Below are 13,816 nucleotides of genomic sequence, written 5' to 3' on the forward strand. Positions count from 1 at the left end.
ATAGGGAAGCTTTGTATATATAGACCTAAATCGCGCACTGACACTTTATTTGTGGGCATGAGTGAATGTAGGCATGTGTTTTTGTTTCAGAGTAAATGGACATTTATGTTGAATGGACAGGACCCTGCAATTCCTGGGATATACTATATTTGTGGACTTAATGCTTATTACTGTCTTCCAAGAGGATGGTATGGGACATGTTATTTGGGGATAGTTTTCCCAAAGATTTATCAAATGGAGGATTTGAAAAAGTTGCTGAAAATGACTGAATTACATCATAAGAGACAGAGGAGGGAGTCCTCTTCTGCTATAGTGGGAGATATGTTTGAAGCGGTGATTCCTTCAGTGGGAGTCATCCTGAATTCAATTCAGATTCGAAAGTTGTCTAGTATTGTGGATAACATGCTGACAAATATTTCATGGGCCATACTCCTAATAGATACTGAATTAGCTGCTGATAGAGCTATGACTCTTTGAAATCATCTTGCTTTAGACATTCTTTTAGCGAAGGATGGCAGAGTCTGTAGAATGATTAATTCTAGGCATGGTTCATGTATACCAGATAACAGTAAAGAGATAAGATACTTACTTACTAATCTGACTAATGCAAGTGCTGATTTAAAGGAATTGAAAGAACCAGGTGTTTGGGAAAAGGTTGGCAAAGGGTTTCCTTAAGTGGGAAATTGGCTCAGCAACATTTGGAATGGGGTACTATTGAAAATATTGCAGGGAATATTAACTATTGTGGTTTTTCTATTAGGGATATGGGGATTATGTAAATTATTTAAAAGGATTAAATTGAAAAGGTCTAAGAATACTCAGAGGAGGGAAGAAAAGAAAAGGGGAAAGTTCTACAGGGAAAATTCAAGTGGAAGACAAAATTATGAAGAAATAGAATTGTAAGAGTTTTAGCTTATGCAGAAATTTGTGGGTAAACATTAGTGTGATGACACATTTAGTTTTCAGAAGAGAGATTGCTAGCGCAGTTGTCTTTAATAAAGTTTATTAATGAGTGTTTATGTATTTTGAATAACGAGTTTATGTAGAAAATGAAATAACATAGAAAAATAATGCACGTATTTGAAAATGTGACCTCGAAGAATGGCCATCAATGTTCACGAAATGCACTAATTAATGATTAATACATATAAAATGTTGAAAAGGGTGTTAGACTAATGCAGTAATATGTCATATTTAGGGTTATGAAGTTTGCTTTAACTTTATTAATTGTAGGCCTTAACTTAGCAAGTGTCTTGGCCTATTTTGCCTGGCCTCATGCAGACGCTGTATTTTTTAGCGGCTAATAAAAAATGATGACCGAGTGAATTAAACTGAGAAATGTCCATTGTATTGTTAAATGTGCGTGACAGAAACTTTTTGTTGAGAACCGACTGCTAGGAGATGATGTTCCTGCTAATGTAACATTTTATGTGTAATGTGTGTGAGACTGACTCTCCCAGGACAATAACAATGAAGATACTGACTGGAGAGGAAGCTGCAACAATATTGTTACCTGACAAGCCGGATGATGAGAACATCGTAAACTGACCAATCAACTGTATGAGAACATAGAAATATTAGAATTTATAGATTTGGTATAGACATATTATTAGATAAAGCGTAAACGTCCTAACTGACCAATAGGGAATTAGGGATAGTTTAGGTGACTTTGATATAACAACGCGACAGAAAGATTCAGATTCAGAACTCAGAGAGCCTGATGCCTTGTTTATCGACTGATGTCCTGAGGACAACGACTGATTCTGCTTTTCTTACCCATATGGAGGATAGGTATAATGTGACTAACTGTGATTAATGTACATATTTTGCTTTTTCTTCGTAGGTACCAACTGCGCTTTTTTGATAGAACCATAGCTAGATGTTTTTCCAAATTCGTGTTACTAAATTGTTTTGCATGAAGCCCAACATGCTGATGCTAATCTGATGTTAGTTGAGGATTCCGATTTATGACGGAAAAGACAAATGTTTGATGGATTTCTCTGCTTAACTACATGTATTACATTTTGTTAATGCAGCTGACTCTGCTATTGATTTGCACTGTAACTTTAGAAAGTTCAAGCCTTGATTAGATTGCGTTTCTTCCGCTTCTTTGGACAACCAGTGTTGTTTTTGTATGTATTTCATTTGATATTGTGATTAATCTACATGACGTTAGCATTGTAAATATAGGGAAATAAACTTACAGAACGTTTACTAAAGGTGTGATTATTCATGGCTCAAATTTCATGGTTTTGATAATTACTGACTCCATTGATTATTGATTTTGTTGATTATTAATGATTGAAAATTATTGTGTATTGATTATTGATTATGTACTGGAGCTATGGTAAGAACTTCTTAATTGTCAGCCAAAAGATTCATCGACCTATTCGCGTTCCCTTGTAAGTATACTTATTAAGGTGTGACGCACTAACAGTGATTAGGTGAGACAAGCTACGTCTGTGAACAGCAATAGTACCATCATTCCTTGTCTGAGAGAAGGCAGCCCAGGACGAGGTCCCCTGATGACCTGATTTTCACATCATGGGACATGCATGTTTGAGGGACATGCATGCATGGTAAAGGTTAGAGACCAATCAGCCTGCTTCTGTGTCTGATATTAATAATGTCAAAGGGGTGAAGTCTTCAGGGGCCGAGGGGTAGGACAGGATGTGTGTCAGCAGGGTGCCACGTATACTTCGGAGAATAAAATGTTCCATATGAGAGGCATTTGCAAACCTGGTCTTATCTGTATGTGTAAAGACGTGGCCGTCAGTAAAGAGGTTGCCTATTGTGTGTTGTTTGTGATGGTTCAGTTATGTTGGCCCACTTTCTCTAGGGTGAAGGGCAGCCATGGGTTGTGTGCAAGCGGGAGTGCAGGGGAATATAAGAGGCCACCCCTCAGGGCATGTCAGAGCCTCCTTCAGGACACGCTCTTAGTGGCTAATGTCTGTATGTCAGACGAATCCAATTTAAGGCCCTGTGGTAGTAGAAATACCAGGGGGAACGATCCTGCTTGATAGCGCTCAGGCTTAGCGTATGAGAGGCAGGCAACTGGTTGAAACCAGTAAAATGCAAACTGACACTGTGCTGCAAGGTAGTATATTTGAAAATCCTGAACCCCAACCCTCCTCATTCGTAGGGTAGGGCAAGCGTATCCCATTTCATCTGTGGTCTACAGCTGACACAAATTAGTCTCAATAGCAGACCTCGTAGAGTGTGGAAAAAGGAGTTGGTTTGAGGTATAGGTATGTTTAGAAATATAGAAGCGAGGAAGGACATCCATTTTCATAATGGCCATATGCCCCACCATGGGAAGGAGGAGACAGAGCCATTGTTCAATTTGTACTGTAAGTTTGTCAATGGCTGAGCCATAATTAAGGGGAATCACCTGTTCTTTGTCCCAGTGTAAAACAATACCAAAATAGTTAGTGGAGTCCTCACACCACTTGAGCGGTTGTTCACAAGGCCTGGGTCTGGTGATATATGTGAGAGGAAATAACACTGACTTCCTCCAGTTAATATGTAGGACAGAAAAGCCAGCAAATCTGATGATTTTGAGTACAAGAGGGGCAAGTTTGCGTGAGTGGTGGCAGATAAACAATAATATGTCATCCGCATACATAAATATAAGTAAGGGGCCAGTGCAAAATCAGAAGCAGCGATGCATATGATTTTTTTGTAAGTGATGGACCAGGGGGCCCATAGTGATTATAAACACTTGTGGCGATGGGGGGCAGCCCTGTCTCATACCCCTGGCTATAGCAAAAGGCTCGAAGACAGAGGCATTCACATGTAACTTAGCCACTGGGTTACAGTACAGTAGCATGACCAGGGCAGTAAAGCCCTGAGCATGCAGAAAGGGCCACTTCAGTGAGACAAAGACCTCTGCATCCAATAATGCCATGGCAGGCACCTCTGGGGAGACTTTATTAAGTATCGCAAACACAGTGTGCAGGTTGAAGGAGGTGGACCTGTGGGGAATAAATCCAAATTGGACAGGAGAGGTGATCTGGTCCCTCAATAGAGACAGCGTGTTAGCCACTACCTTGGCAAGGATCTGGTTGTCAAAATTGAGCAATGAGAGGGACCGGTTGGAAGCACAAAGGTGAGGGTCCTTACCAGGATCAAGCAGGTCGGTGATCACTGCCTCATGCAGTGAGGGCAGCAAAGTTCTGCATTGAGAGCCTCAGGATATATATCCAACAAGCGATGGGCTAGTAGGGGATTATACATCTTGTAAAAGGTGCCTGTGAGGCTGTCAAGGCCAGTAGACCTGGAGCCATCAAGGGAGTCAGTAGCCTAGGTTAGCTCTTCACTAGAGATAGGTTCACATTTGAATTGATGGTGCACTGAGTAATCCACACCATTACAATTTACTCCAAGTTTTTATTCTGGGCATCAGTATCACTGTCTAACCTAGAGGAGTACAGGTGCTTATAGTATGAAGCTTATAGTATGAAGCTAGTTTGTGAATCACATCTTCATTAGAGGTGACCTGCTCCCTTCCCTCCAAGTGTAGCTCAGAAATATATTCTGAACCTCTGTTCAGTCATAGTATACTGGCTAATGTACAGCCCGGGTGTTCACCCTCCCATATCTACGGGCTGTGACATATTTACCCAGATATGCTGTTTCCCTGTCAACCAGGGACAGAATTTGAGTAGTAAACTGGAACATCAGTGTAGGAATGCCTCACCAGGTCACTGGGAGGCCGAGTTTAGTCTCAGTCTGGACTTAGAGCTTGATTTAGATGTTGATAGATGGAATACTCCATCACAAACATGACGGATATCCCGTACGCCGTACTACGATTCCCTTATGATATAATGCAATCATAATACAGCAGATAGGATAGCTGTCACATTTGTGATAGAGTATTCCCCTCCACCAACATCTAAATTAGGCCCTCAGTCATTGTGGATGTCTTTAAGGACACCAGCATGCTTGGAGATACAGACTCCACTTATATATGTCTTGAAGGCGTCCCAGAGCATGGCTTGACTCTAAACAGACTTTATTCTTAAAATATTTAAGTATACAACCATGGAGCACCGAATGGAAAAAGGCATCCAGTAGAGCAGTACTTGGGAAACACAACTGTCTTTCTAGCCCTTCCCCATAGGGTGTTTTCAACACCATCCTCACTAGAGCATGGTCCGACAGTGCGCGCAGGACATGCTGTATATCTCTGAACCAAGAAACTGCCCTCATGGGTATGAGCCAATAATCTAAGCGTATCCACACCGCATGGTGTGCTGAGTAGAAAGTGTATGCAGGCATAGTGGAGTGTTTAAGGCAGCAAACGTCTTTAAAAGCATAAGTGTCAGTGATATCTTGGAGTTCATGCGGTTTGCCACCTGTGTGGGCGATGGTGGAGTCCAGCATTGGGTCATGAATTAAGGTAAGATTGCCTCCCAGCAGCACAGTGTCAGTGTCAAAACAGCCCATGAGAGGCGAGAAGTCTTGGAAAAAAGCATGGACATCAATGTTTGGGGCATAGACGTTCATGAGGAGGAGGAGCTACTCCCCTAGGGTACACACAATTATGACATAATGGCCATCCTTGTCAGTATTCAGTAAGAGTGGCATGGTGACTGAAGGGGAGACTTTTGTGGATAAGCATGCTGACTCTGCAGGAGTATGTGCTGTAACACCAGAAGTACTTACAGTACCTGGGGTGGCAAATGAATTTATTCCAAGTGTGTGATTTTTACACCATGTCTAGGGAAATATGACAGGGCTTCTTTACCCTTGCATGGCGCTCCCTTCCAAATAGCTAGATAGACAACAAAGTAAAATACAACACTCTTGTAAACATTCAGGCACCTCCCCTCACCTATACCAGGTGCGAACAGCCCAGTGAATCTCAATAGAACCCTTAAAACAAACAAAAAACACAATGTTTATCATTTTGGTAATACACCTTGGCAGGCGGGCAATGGTACGGCAATCAGAGCCCAATCATTGAGTGATGCCTGATGAGTAGACATAGCATATAAATTAAGGTAACAGAATCACAAAAAGGAGTAAAAAAGGAGACGTAATAGGGGACTTCTTTTCTGTGAACACAGGACAGTAATCAATGGAGCAACTTGGAAGCCAGTTCAGTCTGTTGAAAAGAGGTCTGTAATTGTTGATGTGTGGAGATCTGGGGCACTCCGAAGTAGCACAAGGGGAGGTAGGCTTGTTAGGTACCCGTTGTTTGCAGAAGGACAAGTAAACGTTCCAAAAATTGATCAATACATCCCATGTCAGTAGTTTCTGAGATCCCCCTAATGCAGATATTAGACATTTTGTAAAGGTCACCGTGCTGTCCTCCGAGCCAAACATTTGTTTCTCTGCATTATCTATTCGGACTTTGTGCCGCTCAAGACACTCCCCCATGTGATCCAAGTGTCCAGCTAGTATGTCAAAGCAAGCATCAGTAGTACAGAAACCATAGCGGAGCTCCGCCATGATTGCCGCAGAGCCATTCTGCTGGTCGATAGGTTGTGCGGTTCCTAGTCCCTCCACCATATCCAGTGTGGATTCTGATGTGTCATCTACTTTGGTGTGGTCAAAGGTGAGTTTACGCAGTTTGGGGTCCTCTCTGTCTATGACAACCGACACCTAGGGAGGGTATACTATGGCAGACGGAATAGTAAGGCACAGGGTTGGATATCAAAGAATGCGGGGCAGTTTGGGGAAGCATGAGTCAAAGATGCCCAGGCAACATGCCCAGCCACTGAATCAGGAGGGGTCAGTGGGGTGTCGTTAGAGCTATCGGTATTGCCTCTTAGGAGGTGGGGAGCCACTGTGAGTTCAAAAAAGACAAGTGCAGTGCCGCTTGCACTCAATAGACGGCACAAGTGGTAGGGGATGGCCATGCAGTTAAATCCCCAGGTTACAAAGAGACTATGGGGCAGCTGTGAGCTGCAGCAGGTTGCCGTGAAGTCTGTGGCATGGGGGGGCAATTAGGGGAGTTACTGGAGCCAATGAGTTTGGGATAGCACCCATGGATCCCCATCTTTCAGCCCATCAGGGAAGGTAAGAGGCACACTGGTAGGGGGCAGGTAGGCTCCTACAGTAGAAGAAGCCCAGGAGAGGGAAATAAGAAACACACAAGGCCGGGGGGAGGGGTTCTTACAATGTCAACTGCCGAAGCCACCACACACTCTTGTGGGGGCCAACAGGTAGGGATCAGATCAGCAGCTGTCCAGGTCACACGTGTGCCAGCAGGCTCAGAGTAGGCTACCGGAGTCACAGCCCTGGCCCTGGCCACGCTATAGGCTCCTGCCAGTCGGGGCCTCTCACGCAGACCCTAGTGAGGTCCTGGGCTGCTCACCACCACTGGTCTGGTTTGCGTCATGTAGACAGAGGGGGCACGCCCTTAATATGCCCCAGGATAGTACGGTGTCTCCAAAGTGTCAGCAGCCTTACCAAGCAACCGTGTCACAGCTGTGGATCCTCGTAGTGGGCCGTGAGTATCTGCAGATTGCTATGTGCTCTAGGCAGTGAGTGGCAGCATGCAGGGGAGGGTGGCAAACCTCCAAAGGTGACTGAGGGATGGTGGGGAGAGACGGGCAAGGAGTCCAGCGATGCTCAGCAGCCTCTGGCTCACCCATGGCCACTGTCGTCGTGGGGCTTCCAAGGTGTGCCTGGGATTCTCCCACCCTATCCCGATGCGCAGCTCCGTAGTGCAGCATCACAGCGAGAAAAGGCAGTAGTTCACCTCACTGCCATCAACGATTTGTTTTCTTGTAGCTGTGATGTGGGGGGGTCATAGTTTTAGTGGCCTGAAACCCAAGTCAGAAGGGCTAAAGGCGCCAGATCTTCACCGTTGGGCAGCCATCTTTGCCGTCAGTGTAGCTACACCCCCAAATTCACCATTTACACATGGGCATCCCAGATTTTTCACCTTTTTCTACACCCTATTTACGCTAGTATTAGGACTCTGCGCCCTGTGATGCTGCTACTGCATGCTACAGTGCATGTGCTCTGGGCCAAAAATGGTAGTGGTAAAATTAGTTTCACCCCACTGGTCTGTTTCACTGTCCTGTAAGACCATGGTAGAAGGTATAGAAAATGCTCCTATTTTGTAGAAGGTAGATGGTATATGTGTGCAACAAAGTGAATTTACACCACTCACATACATGCTAAAAATATTAGTCTACCAGGAGCACCACTTTAAATGTGGCACAGTGACACATGGCAGGGAAAAGTGCCATTGACATAGAATGTTTTCTTTTATATATCTTCATAAGCCCATGCGGAGGGTACTATTATAAAACAATAGGGTGCACTACACATTCAGGTTAATGTTAGGCCTACATGGGATAAATATCTTTATTTCCTATTCCCTCTTTGAGAAATGCTACAAGATGTTTTAAAATTATTTCCTACCTAATTTTCAAATTTTGTTATTGTGACAATATTCGATTTTTGCTGACTCAAGTAGAAAAGTATCTGTTGAAAAATTTACTTTAAACTGCCTGAGCCAAAACTGGCTTAAAATCTGTTCTGCTGCACATCATACCTCCACAGATAGAATGCACATCCTTGGAACTGTGAATAAGTGCTAACTGCTGACCTTATGGCATAGATTAGCTATCTAGAAGTGCACAGGAACAGTTAGCAGACCAAAGAACTACCTCTTTGTCTTTAAGATGCCAGGGAGAGAGTAAAAAATCTGCCTTTCTCTGTGGTCCCCACATATGTTTTCTGTTTGCTGTATTTTTGATGTTGTTAGACCTCTGTGCCCTGTAACCCTGCTAACTTGTGGTGAAACACCAATGCTCCCCCTTTAAACCTGGTTGAATTGCCATATTCTTAATTGCTGTAGTTAGTTTAAAAATAAATCCCTAGTAAATAGTACAAAATGTACACAGGCCTGTAAGTTAAATGTCACTAATAAATTACAGCACCTATTGTACCATTTAATACAGCGCCAGTGTAAAACATGGCTCCAGGTCTACCATTGTAGTCTGCCTGCAGCAATATGGAGAGTGCAGATTAAAATCCTAATCCTGTGGGGGGCAGGCTTTGACCGCCACGAAAGATGGCTGCTTGAGACGGGAGATCCGTGCCACAGCAGTGTAAGATGAAACGAGGACGCCATCCACACACACATAATTACCTCTCACTGGGGTGAGTTTCATCTAGGAAATCCCAGAGACAAACGGTAAGCCTTTTCTTAAGCTGTGGAATTCACTCCCTTCATTTACAGCATTGGACATTTATTCTTCTCTTCATGAAGAGGTGCAGAGGCCATCTTGAATCTCCTCAGTTCTTTTGAATTGCTGCAGTTTCTCATAATGATTATGGCCCTCATTCTGACCCTGGCGGTCTTTGACCGCCAGGGCGGAGGACCGCGGGAGCACCGCCGACAAGCCGGCGGTGCTCCAATGGGGATTCCGACCGCGGCGGTAAAGCCGCGGTCGGACCGGCACCACTGGCGGGGTCCCGCCAGTGTACCGCGGCCCCATTGAATCCTCCGCGGCGGCGCAGCTTGCTGCACCGCCGCGGGGATTCTGACCCCCCCTACCGCCATCCAGATCCCGGCGGTCGGACCGCCGAGATCCGGATGGCGGTAGGGGGGGTCGCGGGGCCCCTGGGGGCCCCTGCAGTGCCCATGCCACTGGCATGGGCATTGCAGGGGCCCCCGTAAGAGGGCCCCTACATGTATTTCACTGTCTGCTGTGCAGACAGTGAAATACGCGACGGGTGCAACTGCACCCGTCGCACAGCTTCCACTCCGCCGGCTCGATTCCGAGCCGGCTTCATCGTGGAAGCCTCTTTCCCGCTGGGCTGGCTGGCGGTCTGAAGGAGACCGCCCGCCAGCCCAGCGGGAAAGTCAGAATTACCGCCGCGGTCTTTCGACCGCGGAACGGTAACCTGACGGCGGGACTTTGGCGGGCGGCCTCCGCCGCCCGCCAAGGTCAGAATGAGGGCCTATATGTTTTTTCACACGAAGATACAGTGCTTAATGTTATTCATCCAATACCTCCAGTTGCCTAAGCTAGGGAGGGATGGGAATTCATTTTTCATATGTAGTAAAAATCTTCAGAGTCACAGCTTATTTGAAATTTGGTATTTCATGTACATGCTTCTGTGGTGTTCTACTTACTACTAATAAACTTTCTACTACCTACCTGGTACTTAAATATTGGTCTTACATGAACAAAACTAGAAAAGTTAAATTATTTTCCTCAAAGTCTGAGCACTCTGTCAACCTTTCATCAATGGTAACTGGTCTATCTCATCCGTAGCAAATGCCTTCTACCATTCATAAATCCAGAGCTCCTACACCTAATTTAAGGACACAAATTCCTCCTTCTACTCATAAACGAGTCAAACAAGACCCCCCTTCTGTTAAATCACAATCACCTATTTCATTGGAGCTCTTGCTGGATTAAATCCGAGCACTACGTCCCTTTGTGAAGGAAACCAATTCTCGCATACAACACTTAGATGACAATTGGTCCAATATTGAGGGGAGAATCTCGATGATAGAGCAATGAATTAGTGATCTCCAGGATGAAACTCATAAAATCACGTTGTTGGAGAAGGAGGTGGCTCAAATTAAACTTTAAACAGAAGATTTGGAAAATAGGGATATAAGGAACAACCTATGGACCCAATTCACAAAGGTAAACTTAGACTTTTGGTCTAAATTTAGACCAAAAGGCTACATTTACGACTTTGGGAATTCACAAAGGGAATTTACAAGTAGTAGTGTCTTTACTTCTACACTTGAGGAGGATTCTTCACACTCAGACGGAGAATCTGCACTCGGGCGGAGTCTGCGCACTCGGGGTGAAATCTTTGCACTCGAGGCAGTGAATCTGCAATCAACCTGGAAAACAAAAATCTCAATATGTAGAACCGAAATACCATGTAATACATCACTTACAATATGAACTAACTACATTTAGGAACTGGATAGTGTGTGGATGTGTAGGATATTTATTACAGGGATAAATGTTCTGTCAAAAATACACAACGCTACACCACTACAAAATTGTTGAAATACTACATAATTTCACTTAAACATCTTCTCTACAGTATCACATGTAGCCCACAATGATGGGTCATGTAAAGTCTTCCACAAACAGTCAAATTATGAAGGTAATATGTCACTCTAAATCTGTGAGCAAAATCAGAATTCTACGTTTCTCATAAATGCACCACACACACACCTGTGTCAGTGCTGTATCCCCACCCATCTCCACATGAAAGTCATCAGCCAATCACAGTGTGGCTGCAAAAACAAAAGGTGAGCTGCCACACACAAACACTTTTTGAGCTTTCAACATGTCACTCAACGTGTCTGTTGGGTTGCCCCTGGTCATGAGAAAGAATGATGTAAGGAGAAGGAGGCGGAAGAGAGCAGAGAGGATCTACAGGCAAATGATCAACCTCATTGGGAAGTCCAGCCAAGATAGCAGGGCCAGATTCAGGCATCTTTCTTATGTCATCTTAGAGATGGTTTCACAGTGGGAGCATGATCTTGATTCTGTGACCTGTGGCTCCCCATGGCTACCATGCCATCCCAGCTTATATCAATATTCTTGCATCTTTCCCTTTCTTTGCAAACTAGCTAATTCCAGAGGGTGTCCATTGACATTGTGGTCATACCACAAGCAAACCAGCCCTGATGCTTGCGTCAAGTACTAAGCTGCATAAATAGGAGAGTGTATCAGTACTAATTATGGTCCACACACTGGCAAGAAGGAAAAGGCATGTTTGCATCTTATCCTACTTCCATCGTGTGTTTGGTGCAATCGATTGCACTTCTGTGGCATTTCAGCCACCTCACCACAATACCCATATTTTCTCCAACAGACTCCACTGGCACTCGATTAATATGCATGGTGTGTGATGCCAGTGGAAGCTTTACGGATGTTCATGCAGTGTTCCCCGGCAGTACACATGATAGCTACATATTCGGCAGGTCACCTCTGTTCCCAGCCGCTGACAGCAGAAGGATTTGGCAACATGTGGCTTCTGGGTAAGCACACAAACTACAGAGAAGTTGCATATGTGTAAAATTGTTTTCATATGCATCCATCACAATCAATCAATCAATAAGTCGGAATTTGTAGAGCGCACACTGTCACCCCTAGGGGTATCTAGGCACTGAAGTGCCCTGTCTCCATTGAAAAGCCAGATCTTGAGCTTTTTTTGGAACTCTGTCAGGGAGGAGGCTGTTTGGAGGTGAGGAGGTAGGGCGTTCCTGGTCTTTGTGGCTATGTAGGAGAAGAAGCTGTCCCTGGTGTGGCTCCAATGGATGTGGGGCAGTGTATGAGGGTGAGGCAGAGCGCAGGTGTCTTCCGGGCAGGTGGCAGTTCAGTCGATGATTGATGTAAGATGGTCCTTACTTGTGTAGCACTTTGTAGGCATGTGTCCATTTCAGGGGGCCAGGATGAGTCTGGCTGCGGTGTTCTGTATGGTCTGTAGTCTTTTGACTAGCTGGGTGGAGATTCTGAAATCAAGAGCATTGCAGATGTCTATGTTGTGGTGATGAGGGCCTGTGTGACAGTCTTTCTGGTGTTGATAGGGATCCATCTGTAGAATTTGCAGAGCATGCAGAGGGTGTGGAACCATGAAGAGGTGACTGCGTTGACTTGTTGTTTCATTGTCAGTTTGATGTCAAGGATGATGCCGAGGCTGCACATGTGGTCTGGAGGTGTGGACCTAGGTCCGACTTCAGCTGTCCTCCAGCTCTGATCACAAATGGAGGTGTTCTTCCCAAAGATCAGTACTTCTGTTTTGACAGAGCTAAGCTTGAAGGACCTGTCTCTCATCCATTTGGTTATGCCTCTCATGACAATGTGGAAGTTGGTTTTGGCATTGGTCAGGTCCTCAGTGAGTGAGAGCATGAGTTGAGTGTCATCGGTGTAGGAGAATATGTTGAGGCCGTGGGATCTGATGGCATCTACGAAGTGGGTCATATAAATGTTGATTAGGATGGGGCTGAGGGAGGATGCTTGGGGTGCACCGCAGGTGATGTCCTTGGGTGCAGAGGAGAATGGAGACAGTCGGATGCTCTGTGTGCATCCTGAGAGAAAAGAGGTAATCCATTTGAAGGCGTTTTGCTGTATGCTGGCGGTGTGGAATCTGACGATGAAGGTGTGGTGGGAGACAGTGTCAAATGCAGTGGAAAGGTTGAGGAGGACCAGGGCCACAGTTTCTCTGTGGTCAAGGAAACAACTAGTGGCTCAGTAAAAAAAAGTGTCAACCTGCTGGTCATGCAACTGCATACCCTGCCTTCAGTTTTGTACAATGGCCCAGTTCCCTGGATTCAGACTTGGGTGAGGGTTCAGAGGTATGTGCAAGACATGATTTACTGCAATGTTGTTTGTGGCGGCGGTCAGCGTGGTCTCAGTGATGTGGTTGATGTCAAGTACTTGATTTAATTCCAGATTTTCTGTGAGCTGTTGGTTGATGGCTTTCTCAAGTACTTTGGCTGAGAATGGGAGCAGGGAGATCGGTCAGTAGTTTTTGAGGTTGCTGGGGTCAGCCAAGGGTTTTTTCAAAAGGGGTCTGACCTGTGTGTGTTTCCATTCTATTGGTAAGGTTTCTAGCGAGATGGACATGTTGAGGGTGATGGTAAGCTCCATGCTGATAGGGTTGGCTATGAGGTAGAAGAGGTGGTGGGGCTGGGTTCAGTGGGCACCCAGTAGTGGATGGATGACATAATGGCAGAGGTGTTCTGCACAGTGAGTGGGGATGAGATGGTGATCGTTTGGCTGGTGTTTGCTGGTTGCTTGAGGTTGTTGAGACTGGGGGTGGAAGGTTGGAGTCAAAAGTGTTGTAGATTGTGGTTATGTTG

The sequence above is a fragment of the Pleurodeles waltl genome, chromosome 8, assembly GCF_031143425.1.
Source record: "Pleurodeles waltl isolate 20211129_DDA chromosome 8, aPleWal1.hap1.20221129, whole genome shotgun sequence".
In the NCBI taxonomy this organism is placed as follows: Eukaryota; Metazoa; Chordata; class Amphibia; order Caudata; family Salamandridae; genus Pleurodeles; species Pleurodeles waltl.